This window comes from Vipera berus, assembly GCF_964194415.1.
Source record: "Vipera berus genome assembly, chromosome: 1".
Taxonomy (NCBI): Eukaryota; Metazoa; Chordata; class Lepidosauria; order Squamata; family Viperidae; genus Vipera; species Vipera berus.
Genome location: NC_138202.1, coordinates 98,385,471 through 98,399,441, shown reverse-complemented (window position 1 = coordinate 98,399,441; position 13,971 = coordinate 98,385,471).

Genomic DNA, 13,971 nt, shown 5'->3' with positions numbered 1-13,971 from the left:
GTGATGTCATAAGGATATGGATCATGGATCCAAGGTTCTAATAATGAACTGGAGTAAGCCATGCTAGATCGGATGCTGGTCAGTTTACTCTAGCCTTCACCATCATCAGTGGTCAGCCAGAGATCTGACACCTAGTACAAAATACACAATGGATGGCTTCTGTTTTGTTTTAACACAATATGTGAACACAGACCCATTTCATATACAGCATTTTTAGGTATAGTTACCTGAGAGCAAACTCACGGACGCTTATTTCTTACTAGAGAGTTTGTGTTGTAGAGATAATTTAAATTCAACAAAAGAGACGCTTTTCTATTAGAGCAGCAGACAACCTTTCAACTTCCAGTGAAGCAAGCAGGGCATCAAAGAAAAAGAAATAAATATTCAGCCTCCATTTGACTGTTCTCCTCATTCTCTGATTTCCTGTGTGTGTGTTTTTTTTCCTGTCACAAAGGATAACAGCCTCATTATTATCTCAATCATTGGCAAGAGCAATGAAGGTTCATCAGTTACTGTGGCAGATTTTGCGATCACTCCAACTCTGAAACAAACAAGCCCACAAGCAAAAAGGGTTAGTCTATCCTCTTTACCAGAAGAGGGATCAAATTATTATTTTTTTAAATCTAGTGGTGGCCATTGCTTCTCCTACCTAGCAGCTTAATCCTTAAAGCTAATTAATAGGGCTGTTGGCTGAAGAACTCATACCTACTTGATAAAATGTATCAATTTTAGTGAAGGGATGAATAAATAATGAAGCATGTCCAATGTCCATAAATCTGCATAAATGCCCAAGTCAGGGTCCATAATTAATCATAATCAGCTTATGGTGTCCAGTATATTTTCTTTGCTAACGGGTCTCTCATTCAGGAGAGGAAACCAGGATTTGAATGCAGAGACTGACAGGTTCTGATCTGCTGTCTGAAATTTCCACACAATGGATTAAGGTCTTGATTGTCTCCATGCCCAACTTTTGGCATTACTTCTACTTCTACTTTCTTTTGCCTGCTCCTTTTCACTCCTTTTCTGTGTTTTGTATAGTACTGCTTACCACAAGAGGAATGTCCTGATCCGTGTATCCAGAGTTATATGGTAATCAGGAGTCTCTTTCCCAAACTCTAGCTCCCCTTTCAGTGTTTCTGGGGAACAAAATAGACTCTGACTACAAATACTGAATTCATTCTTTCCAATATGGTTCCCTCCACAAGCCACATGGATACTAATTCCATAGCACTCAAGCAGCAAATGTTTTCCTACTGAGGCTTCTGTGAACGTGCCTAAATTATATCAGAAGGATATGGAGAGGAATATTTCCTACATGTATTTCCTACATGTATTTCCTACATTTCCTACAATATTTCAGAGAGGAAATATTGCCTACATCCATATATTATAATGTTATTATAAAAAGCACCTCCTAGTTGCTTCTTATAAGGAAACTGACCTTCCTTGGTTCCTTGAGTGGACAGCTATTTAAGAAAAACTAGTTTTGAACATCATGAAGTGTGTTTAAGAGATGTGGTAGCTCAGTGGTTAGAGTGCGGTATTGCAGTCTTATTCGATTCTGCCTGGCTCAGGGTTGACTCAGCCTTCCCTCCTTTTGAGGTCAGTAAAATGAAGACTCAGATTGCTGGGGGGCAATATGATGACTGCTTAGAGAGGGCTGTAAAGCACTATGAAGCAGTATATAGATCTAAGTGCTATTGCTATTATTTATTCATTTATATCTTGCTTTTCTTCTAAGAATTAAAGAGGGCGTGGATTGCTCTCCCTCTTCCTATTTCCCCACCCCCACAACAACTGTGTAAGATTTGTAAATTAAGTAATGCCATGAATATCTTATCCTCATATCTGAAGGTTGTGAGTGTCTGCGTGGGGAAAACAAACTTCAGTTGTAACCTGGCAAAACTCAGTGGTCTGCAAGACAGAGTGAAGGTTGCAAATAGTGATCACATAACCGTGAGATACTGCAACAATGTAATTGTGGGTTGGTCACTGAGCACCTGAATTGTGATCACATGACCACAAACATGCCAGGATGGCTACAACTACAAGGTTGTACCGTAACTATCCCTCTTTCAGTGCTGTGGTAACTTTAAACACTGAAAGAGTCACTGATAAGTAAGGAATATCTATATATCATATTGAAGGAGGAACATATAGGAAGATGCCTCTAATCTTGTGTATAAAGTTGTTTTGGTCTATGATATGTTGTTGGTGTAAATGTGGACACAAAGTAGTCGTCAGGTTTATTGCAGGGGCTGATTCCTATTATTGTACCACTGTTTCTTTTCACTTGTGAGTATTGGTTTTAGGTTGTGTGATGGTCTGTGTATAAGATACCATGAGAAAGTCTGGTATTTTTGTCCAATATATATTGTACCTTTTTAATGGGATATGTGAATGACTTGAGTGATGAGCTGTAAATGACAACCAGTTGTGTTCTGTAATTCTGGTTTTCAGCTACCTTTAAATTGGTCCTTACCAGAAATTGATCTGGCTGCTCTGAAAAATTAAAATTAATATAATGTATTTTTTCTACAAATATGATTTAAAAATATTGGTCTTAATCCTACACGCTACAGTGATTTTTTTTCTAATGGCTGCTGTGTAGATGATCTCTTTCAGAACCTTGTGTTTCTACGTGTGCCTAAACAAAGAACAAAATTAGAGAACAAAAATGTTTATAGTCACTCTTTTGGATGTTGTTTTTCATTCATGTGTGGGGGTCTCCAACTGCTGTTTTATAGAAAAACCAGCTGGCCTTCCCACACTTCTGGCTCTCCATAATCTCTGCCCACATAGACTTTAAATGCCTGGTCCCTGAAATAATACACATTCAAACAACTTTTAGGATTAACTTGTTTGAGGGAGAACTATCACACACACACACAAAAAGATTGTGCTGTCATATCTCATAGAATCCTCAACATGACAATTCGGGAAATATATTTCCAAAAATAGTAGGTTCTTTCAGTCCCAAGGAGTTTGGAGAAGAACTGTTTTAAATAATCATTTACACACATTTGCATTACCAATAGGACAGTTCTATTAATGTCCAATGAAGTCTTTATATGGAACAGGTGAGGGATGGATCCCATTGTTCATGCTTCCCTTGTTTAAAATGTTTATTATTTATGCCTAACAAAATCATGCATGCATACATACATTCATGCATACAAACAGTGACTATGTATGTATGCATGTATGTATGCATATATGTATGTATGTAGTAATCCCATCTCCAGTAATATCCTCTTCTTCCACAGCTTTTCTCCAAAATGTATTGTGGATTACTGGAGTTCCAGTTTTTCCTCTCACTCATTTTCATTAGCTGCCTTTTTTCTGACTGCTTTATTTCCTGAGCATTGCTGGTTTATTTTTCTGTCAGATCTATGATCCATTTACATCATTTAAATTATAGACACACTTTTTCTTTTTCTAAAAATAAATTCTATAATGCCTACATAGAAAACCCATCCACGCTTATCTGTAGGATTTGCACTATATCCTTCAAAGATCTCAGACGCTACAGGATTCCTCATGATTCTGAAAAACATCTACTGTAGGCCTTGGTCCCACCCATTCCTTGTCCTTGTCTTGCCTGCCATGTCCGCCTAATAGACAGAACATTTCTGATCAAACTTATCGATCCATTTCATAGTGGTCATAGTGGTCATGTTTATATTCTCTCCAAAGTCCAACTCTTTTCCCCAGAACAGATGAATTAAAAAGTATTGCCTTCAAGCAAGCCCTAATTTTCACACAAATCATTTTTATTGTATACCAGAATAACCTTAAGGTAGTAATACCCAAAGGCCTGAAAGAAGATTCAAATACTTATGTAGGCAACTTTAAATATCATGTTTACAATGCCCTTCAACAGGTATACCCAGGTACCATTTTTATAGCATCTTTCCCCACCCTGCAATTGCTTCCCCAAAGGATGTTAGGGGAGAAGATCCCACCCTGACTTTTCTTTCTACCAAATGACCTTCAGATTGATAGTTGGTGAAGTTGCACCACCAGCAACCTATCAGTTCAAGAAGGACATTTTTAGATTCTGGCATGCAATGATCTAACTCTTCTATCTCTGCGCCTGCTTAGTGAGAATAGGAGCAGGCAACACAGGTCCTGTGAAGGAATGCAGAAAAATTAAAATGCGCTGGCAATTCTAGTATCTCCCATTTTTTCCTGGTCCCTGTATAAATTGACAACAAGTGCATCTTATTAGAATTACCCATAACTCTGACTTGCCCTAGAGCAGGGGTGTCAAACTCACCACGTCACGTGACGTGTCACGATGTACCGCAACTTTTTTGCCGTTGTTGGCAGCGGGGTGGGCGCGGTTTCACTATGATGCATCCGGCCCATGGGCCAGGAGTTTGACACCCTTGCCCTAGAGCAGGGGTAGGCAACCTTGGCTCTTTTATGACTCATGGACTTCAACTCCCAGAATTCCTGAGCCAGCTGGCTCAGGAATTCTGGGAGTTGAAGTCCATGAGTCATAAAAGAGCCGAGGTTGCCTACCCCTGCCCTAGTAGATGAGAAAGGAGGAAAAACTCCAGCTTATGTATTGAATCAGGTTGTTCCTGTAAGTGTGGTTTTTCACTTTAAATCCAGACCCAGCCATTTGCATGGATTTGAAGGAAAAGATACCATAAATGGATTAAAAGCCACAGAAGTTACTACCAAATGATTACATCTTTTAAAGGAATTTATCCAATATTTTAAATGATGTATACTCTTACAGACAAGCTATTAACATAGATGAAATGATGAATGCATTTGCATGACCTACTAAATCAAAGCTACTTTCTTGTCCCCTGGTGTATGTCAGATGATGGATCAAGTTGTGGTTTTTAGTGATATGCTAGTTTTCCTATACTTTGACTCATGTTCCAGCCATTTTCTGCATTGAGGTTTGCTTTTTAACATTAAAGGAATAACATGAGGATCAGATAAGGGTCAGAAGCATTATGAAGAATGTATGGGAATTAAGATTTCCCAGTCTGCTAATGTCACCATTTTATTTTCTACAAGACTGCTGGATTGGGTAATATAAACACTTATGAACAGGCAAGATACTGCAAAGGGATCAGCTCTCATTTTGTGCTCACTCCCGCCTCCCACTCTATGTCGAGAGACAAAAGGGAAAATTAATCACCAAATGCTTCCCATCATCTTGGTTGGACCATACTGGAGATGAGTAAACTATGGTAAAACAAATGGTTAAGGGGCTCTTCCTTACACCAAGACATCGATTGAGACTACACATTGTGCCTGGGGCAAATCCGATTGCTCCTTTATGAATGAACGGCCATTGTCAAAGCTGAAAGTCACAGGGGCAGTTTGAACTAGATACTATTTAGATATTAACATACAGAATAAGACGAGGAAGGATCACACTGCTAGATGGGTGCCTGTTTTTGGCCTACTGCATATGTGCCTATTTCAAATGCACCCATCATTTATAGTCATTATACCTGCAAGGGGATGTGGTGGTGGAGAGGCTTAATGATACTGCCAGCCAGAAACGGTCTGCACTCTAGCAGTTTGAGCCAGTGGTGGGATTCAGATATGTGAACAACTGGTTCTCTGTGTGGATGCTGCTTCCGGAAGTCCATTCTGGGCCTGGGCAACAAAAAATTAGCTACCGGTTCTGCTGAAGTGGTGCAAACCAGCTGAATCTCACCACTGGTTTGAGCCCAACTCTGTGAGATGGAGTGAGCCCCTGTTGCTTTATCCCTAGTTCTTGCCCACCCAACAGTTCAAAAGCATGCAATACTGTGAGTAGATAAATGGGTAAATTTGGTGGGGAAAACCTAGCTGCATTCATGTGTGTGGAGAACAAAAGCCAGTCCTGGACTGGCTAGGATAGGTGCATAAATGCTGAACAGAATGAACTAGCATTCTAGGCTGCCAGGACTGCATTGTGTGTCCAGCACAGGGGTGTCAAACTCAATTTCACTGAGGGCCGCATCAGCATTGCGGTTGCCCTCGGCGGGCTGGAGGGCTGTGGCCAGGGTGGGCACAGCCTACTGGGTGGGCATGGGTGGAGTTCGTGTGGCCTACTGGGTGGGTATGGCCAGCTCTACATCATTCGTGTCAAGGGTGCCTATGGGGGCCTGGGCAGGAGTGGGACAGATCTGAGGGTCTCTGGCAGAAGGAGATGGGACCGGGGCAAGTGCCAAGGCATGGTCCACTGCAGGAGCCTCACTGTTCCTCTCAGCCACGTGGGGAGGGGGCTGGACAGTGGCACGGAGGTCAAATACACAGCCCAGTCCTCAAACACCCACGGCACCAAGCCCAGCCCCACTTCCCCAAGGAGGTGCCCAGCTGCACTTACCTCCTCCTCAAGGCTGCTGCTGCTGTGCTTGCTCTCTTTAGCCAGGTTGCTCATGATGGATATGAGGGCAAAGTCAAGAGAGAGGCCCACTCCCTCTCCATGTGCGGAGACCTGGCTTTGTATCCAAAGCTTCCTTAGCAATAGGATGGGAGGCCCCCCAGGATAGGCTAGGAGGAGGGGACAACGGGATGGTGAAAGGGCAGCAGGGCAGGACTAAGGCAGGACTTCCTTCCTTCCTTCCTTCCTTTCCTTCCTTCCTTCCTTCCTTCCTTCCTTCACCATTGCCTGGAAGTGGCCAGCACATGGCCCTCACCTACTTCACATATCTGGCTTGGTGGGCTCTGGGGGAGGCTCAATCATAACACACAGATTTATACTAAGTTCTGTCACTGGATGGAATGAAGAAATTCAGAAATCAGATTTTTCTTTGGATCAAGACTGCTTATAGGACTTCACTAAAATCCTTGTTTTAAGACCAGTTCTTAATGTAATACTATATATAATAAAACTGTTTTGAAAATATAATCCATGAAAAACTCAGATTATTTAATTTAGTTTAAAAATAGTGGGTAAATCTTTTTTTGTGGGGGAGGGTAGTTTGGGTCTTCTACAATGTTCTTATGATGGATCAAGTGAAGAACCCAGTTTTTAAAACTTTTGCATGTTTAAAAAATGACTTTGATTTACCTCAGAGTGCTTCTTGGCAGATTGTTCAACTCCAGTATTTGTTGTTTGATATATTTGATCCAGATGCTTTTACTGCTTATATATTTCTCAGTAGTTAGAGGTTTGGGAGGAATTAATCTGACTTCTAAGCCAGTAACCCTTTTGTATAGAAATCTGAAGGAAGTGGACGACATTGATATTAGTTACTTGTGCAACCTCTGGAATAATATGTTTGAATATCCTGTTTTGGTAAAGAAGTGGCATCTCTTTTAATGATACGAATTGAGTTTCCTATAGTTTTAAAATAAGATTACATGGAAAAATATGGCTTATACATGAGTGATTGGGAGTTGCTTAGAGTTGAGCAGTGTTCAGATTTAATAAAATAATAGCAACAACAACAACAACAACAACAACAACAACAACAACAACAATAATAATAATAATAATAATAATAATAATAATAATAATAATAATAATAATAATAATAATAATAAAAATAAAAATATGTTGCATATCTTGGTGAATATTTAATATGGGTTAGTTTCAAGTATCTTGTTGGAAATTCCATTCAGGACTTGGATCATCATCATGGTTTAGGCTTAGCCAGCAAATGAGATTTCATTTTAATAGAGAAATATGCATTGTGACATGTTTTGTCACTTGCACTGTCCCTTGCGGTCCATATGCCTGTGACATATTCTATTATTGTTATATTTGGAGCAGCAGGGTTGTTAATGTGACTCTGGATGGGACATACAATGATCATATAACAGTTTGGTCTAGTGATTAAGGCACCAGACTAGAAAGCAGGTGAAACATGAGTTCAAGTCCCATTTAGCCACGGAAACCAGCTGAGTGACTTTGGGCCAGTCACTTACTCAGCCCAGCTCACCTCACAGAGTTGTGGTGGTGGTGAAAGTAGGAAGAAGGTGTGATGGATATGTTTGCCACTTTCAGTTATTTATAAAAATAATAAAGATGGGATACAAATAAATATAATAATAATAGATAAAAATAATACAATCTATACAAAGGTGCATGTTCGTCTTTCCTGTTGCCCTAATATTTTGTATCCATGCAGACGTAAAGAATAGTGGATTTTTTAAGTCGGAGAACTAGCTAAAATATACTTCAACACACAAAAGAAAAAATCTGTACCTGATCTGAATGCAATGAACCGTTTACATGTGTGTTGTCTGTTAATAATGGAATAAGGGTGTGTGTGGGGGGAGGGTTTGGCAACAAAGGGGCAAAGAAAATGTTTTTTGAGCAATAAGGTAATTCTTTATTGTAGTAGTTTTATTTCTAAGTTTCCAGACTTTTCTTTTTCAAAATATTATTCAGGGCAACATACTAATTCAATAAATTAGTAAATGGTTTCATTTTCATTATGTGTGTGTGTGTGTGTAGTTTTGGTTATTAATAAATCTACATCCCATGGCAGAAATAAATAACAACCAGAACAAAAAGCACTAGCATTCCAGATAATCTGAGTAAAGTGGTAATCAGTGATGAGGTTTCTGAGATGGCTGTGTTCCACTGGACATTTAATTCCATTAAAATGCCCCCATCCAAAGCTCATTTAGCACCTGATATTCAGCACTGACCTCTGATAAATTGAGCTTGCAATTCTGTAACCACAATGAATTGAACAGTAATTTGCTGAGTGAATTAACAAGCTGTTAGACATCAGAAGCCACTGGCAGTACCTGTGGTTTATAGTGGACGAAATAATTTATGAACACAAAAATCGCACCCACAAAATTAGGGTTAATGGGAACTCAATGCCCATATGCAAAAGTCAATCCTGAAGCTAAGTTTTCCAGAAGCAGGATCGGCTCCATTTTAAGGAACAGCAAGCATCTTTTCCCTTTTGAGGGGCCACTAAATCTGGCAGAAATGCTCCACAGCTACCTGTAAAGATTAGAAACTGCTTATCTCAGAACCTCTGTGGTAGGATTGGGGAAGAGGTCCACACACCATGGGGGAAAAATATCATTAAGATATCTGCAAGTAATCAATATTATACAGAAATAATTTGAATGAACTCTATCTTATTGAATTTTCCTAGAAGAACTTCAACTGAAAGAGAAGACCCTGCTGTTAGTTTATTTTTTTCTTTTTTTTTAAAAAAAGTTTCATTCTGTTTGATAACAGTCTTCCAACCTCTTCCAAGGGCTGAGAGGGACTGACTCACCCAAAGTCACTCAGCTGACTTCATGCCTAAAGCAGGACTACAACTTACAGTCTTCCAGTACATAGTTCATTCAGTGCCTTTAACCACTATATCAGGGGTAGGCAACCTCGGCTCTTTTATGACTCATGGACTTCAACTCCCAGAATTCCTGAGCCATGAGTCATAAAAGAGCCGAAGTTGCCTACCCCTGCACTATATCAAATTGTCTTTAACCTTTTGTTTGCTTGTGATCAATTAAATGAAACATACTTGAGTAACTCTCTATTGTTATGGGTTAATTTTCTTAACATATCAGATTCTTATGCATTTTTAAACCAATTTGCATAGATCAATTTTGTGGGGTATATCAATTTTTAGGTCTGTACCAAACCTAAAGTAACCTATCAATTTCTTAAACTTACTGTGCAGTATAAAGATAGCAGTAAATCTTTGCATAACATGCAAAGCCATGGCTTTCTTTACTTCTTCTTACAAAATAAACCACAATTCCTTGTGTACACATGAAATCATGATTACTACATCAAAGTGGATGCCAATAAGTACCAGAAGGCTATGCATTCTTGTGTGAACCAACCATAGTTTGACCTTTGTGTCCCATAACTAAGAGTTGAGAAGCATAAGTCCTTAACATAATACAAAGTGGAGCCATAGCCAAACAAGCAACATTTACACATTCATGAGTTATGTGCCTTAGTGTGTTAGGATCCCACTACTGAGAACTTTTAAAATATCCTTGCATTCATCTAAATCAATCTTTGTATGAAAACAGTATTTCATGATTAGATTAATTTTCTGGTCTACACCCAGCACCTGGGAGTAAAATGATGCTCCAACATCAGGATTTTTTTTTGTATTCTCAGTGCTATTCACTCTGAAGTGAAATCATTTGAATCCAGGTGTACCCTTTTAACAAAAGGTAGTTTATAACAAGGTAGGTAGTTTATAACAGAGTTATGTGTTTTAGGGTTGTTTCTGCATGAAATGGCTAGCCAACTGAATGAACAAGTCACCAATGAATAAATAAAATAATAAATGAAGTGTAGTCCCCTGTTCTGATTTTGCCACTGGTTCCTTCTGTGAGGGATACTCTTTGGTCCATATTTTATGTAGCTGATTATCTCTGATTTCCTTTTATATAAAGAACCAAAAGAAAGCCAGGATTTATATATTTATCAAAAACATTTTAGAATACTCTTTGTTTTACAAGTATCAGGAAAGTGTCCGTATCCTTCGTCTTGCAATCTAAAATATACAAGACACAAGAAAAAGGGAGGAAGGATATTTCTACCCCTACTCCCCCATTCCCTTGCTATTGTTTGTTTCTCTAATTCAGACATGTCAAACACAAGGCCCAGGGGCCAGATCCGGCCCGCGAAGTGGTTTCAAGCGAAGCCATCCTGGAAACAGTGAGGGAACAGCCCCCACTGCCTTGGCCCTGGCCCAGAGACCCTCCTTCTGCCAGAGACCCTCAGATCTGTTCCACTCCTGCCCAGGCCCCCATAGGCACCCTTGATGCGAACGTTGTAGAGCTGGCCATGCCCACCCAGTAGCAGTGGCATAGCGTGGGGGGTGCAGGGGGGGCCGGCCGCACCGGGCGCAATATCTGGGGGGGGCGCATTAGATGCATTTTACTTTAATTACATCAGTATTTTCACAGGTTAGGGGGCGCAAATTACTTGCCTTGCCCCGGGTGCTGACAACCCACGCTACGCCACTGCCCAGTAGGCCATACGCACTCTAGCCACGCCCACCCATAGGCCATACGCACTCTGGCCACGCCCACCCTGGCCATACCCACCCAGCCCCTTGAGGGCAACCACAATGCTGATGTGGCCGTCAATGAAATTGAGTTTGACACCCCTGCTCTAATTCTTATATGTTTTAAAAGAGCATTAGTACTGGGAGGAATCAGTGGGCATATTTCAAACAGCATATACTAGTATGCCACCTGCTTCTGGACAAGCCATAATTTGGCCTCTGGTATCATGTTAACTAGAAGAGATTTTGGGTAGCTCAAGTCACTTTGAGGAGTAGAGTTTAAAATGTTCTTAGGCAGGTCTGCACATTATGCTAAGGTTTGTTTTAACTAGTTTACTGAGTAAAGCACACTTGATTATTATACTGTACCATATCAAACAAATAATAGTTTATCAGTGTCTGGGGTCATAAAGCAATACCCCCAACAGTTCTTTATGGCTTCATATGCACGAACCCAGCTAGGACTCCCTTATTAATTATATCCATAATGACACACCCAGTAAGCTCCCCATGACATGCAATACTATAATATCCAGTTGATGAGCAGACATCTGCTGACATGTTACCCCAATGTTGGTCAGCTGGAACAATGCTGTAACTCTTAACCTTGCTTACCAGCTGCAGTTTTTTAAATGTGCAAAATGGTGTCTGTCTGGTGCACATGTATAACATAGAAAAATGTTGCAGTCCTGTGGAGGAAATAATCTACAGTATCAATGTGCTTACGGTTGATTGAATATTTTGATTTCAAAAGTCAAGTAATGGGAGCTCATCCTGTTGTGCCATCCTTGGGTCTCGAACCCATGCTGTCAACTTTCCAGCTGACAAGCTCAGCATCTTTAACTTCTGAGCCATTGCACCTGTTTATATGTCTATTGATAGCCAATTTGTCAGCATGCGATGCTTCCAGGCATTTTTGATTTGGTCTAGGATGGTCAGTTTCCCAGTTGACAACACAATTAAATCTGTCTATGTGTGTGAAATTAAAGGTTTCTTCATGTCTTCCGACTGCTGGTTGGTGTTCATGGATGTGTTCTGCTAGTCTTCTGCCTGTTGGTCTTACGTAGTGGCTGTTGCGGTCTTTACACTGTATGTTGTAGATCAGGGCTTTTCAACCTTTTCACCCATTGTATCACTTTTAGGATATGGCAACGTCCGAGTACCACCAGTCGCCTAGCAAGGTGTCAAAAACTTGATGACCAAAAAAAAAAAAAAAAAGGTGGTGAAGTACAGGTAGTCCTCAACTTACAACAGTTTGCTTAGTGACTGTTCAGTTACAATGGCACTGAAAAAAGTGCCCCCCAAGCCACAGCCGAGCAAGACACCTGCCTGCCCGCCCGGCGGCGCTCTTCCTCCTGTCCGAGGTTTTCATTGTCGTGAGCAATTTTGTTGAGGATTGGCAGCGGGGGTGGGGTGGGGGGTTTGGTTTTTATTTCCCCCCCTCCTCTGCTGGGTGGTTGCAGCAGGTTTTGGTCACTTCACATGACCCTGGGACAGTGGGACCATCATAAATATGAATCAGTTGCCAAGCATCTAAACGTAAACCACAAGACCCTGGAGATGCTGCAACATTCCAGCTGATCGGCACTTCTTCTTGGCTCAGCAGACTTGCTGGGATCAGTGCTGAGCTCCAGCTGGAACCTGGCGCTGATCCTGGTGCTTCCGCTGAGCCCTGACAGCCCTGCAACTCCAGCCGTCTCTCGCTCAGGCTTGTGCGGTGCTGCCACCGGTTCAGCTCATTCCCCTCTCCCGCTACCACTTCTCTAGGATGGTCGCATACCACCTGCCAGGTGCCAATGTACCACAGGTGGTACCCGTACCACTGGTTGAAAAGCCCTGTTGTAGACGACTGTATGTTTTTTCTTCTGGGGCTGCTGGGTCTTTTGGTTTACTAAAGATGTTTTGGAGGGCTTTAGTCAATTTATATGCTATGCCAATTCCATGTGATTGTAATAATCTGTTGGTGGCTTCTGAGATGTTTTTGATGTATGGCAGTGTTATCCTGTTTACGACTTTTGTTGGTTGTGCTATATTGGATTTAGTGTTCAGGCACTTTTTGATGAAGTTGTATGGATATCCATTTAGTTGGAAAATGTTGTACAGAATCTGTTTCCTACCTACCTAACAAAATGGAGGGCAATGACAGCCTCAACCAGCGAAAAGGTACTCACAAGATGCTGGCTCTTAACCAAAATGATGAATGCGCTGTGGTATACCATGTGGATGCCAAGATAGAAATCTCTGCTATAAAATGAGAAGAGCTCAAGGTGAATTTTGGCTGCATTTGTGGGTGGGCTGGAGATGAGCCAAAGGCTGCAGCACAGGGCTGTGTCTTCTAAATATAACCAGCATATTCAGCATAGTATATGGCTAGGTAAATGTGAGAAAGAACCTTATGATGGCTAGATGACTTCAGTAATAAGTTACTACAGGGGGAAAAAAATCACAATTGGAAGAAGAGCATTTTTTTAAAAAAAACACACCACCATGAGATTCCAGTGTCACATAAGATAGGCTTGTGTTTGCATGAACCCTAACTTATCCATAGCACCTTTGATTTATTTAACTATTTTCCTGCATTCTCAGGACACATAGAATCACAAGCTAAACCCAGGATTATGCCAAGTTTGCATACAAATGGTTGCCTAGTTTGTGGTGAAGAGTGACTCCGGTGACCCATCCTTGCTCCGGTTCCCTTTCCCCAAATCCGGACCCCACCGCTGCCGATTTTACAAGGTGGCTTCCTTTGCGTCCAGATCTCAAATGGTTAAATGAGATAGTTCGTTCCCGAAAATCCCTAAGGAGCCCATTTCTGCAAGGGGGGAAATGACATCGATTTCACCCCGGGAAGAGAAACAAGCGATGTGGAATCACACAACCGCAGCCGTTGAAACAAATTCAAAAGTTGGAGGAGTTGCCGCGCTTGAGATTTTTAAAAAAAAAAAGAATCACACCCTGAGCAAACCAACAAACGCCAACAAACTCTCGCCCATCCTACTTT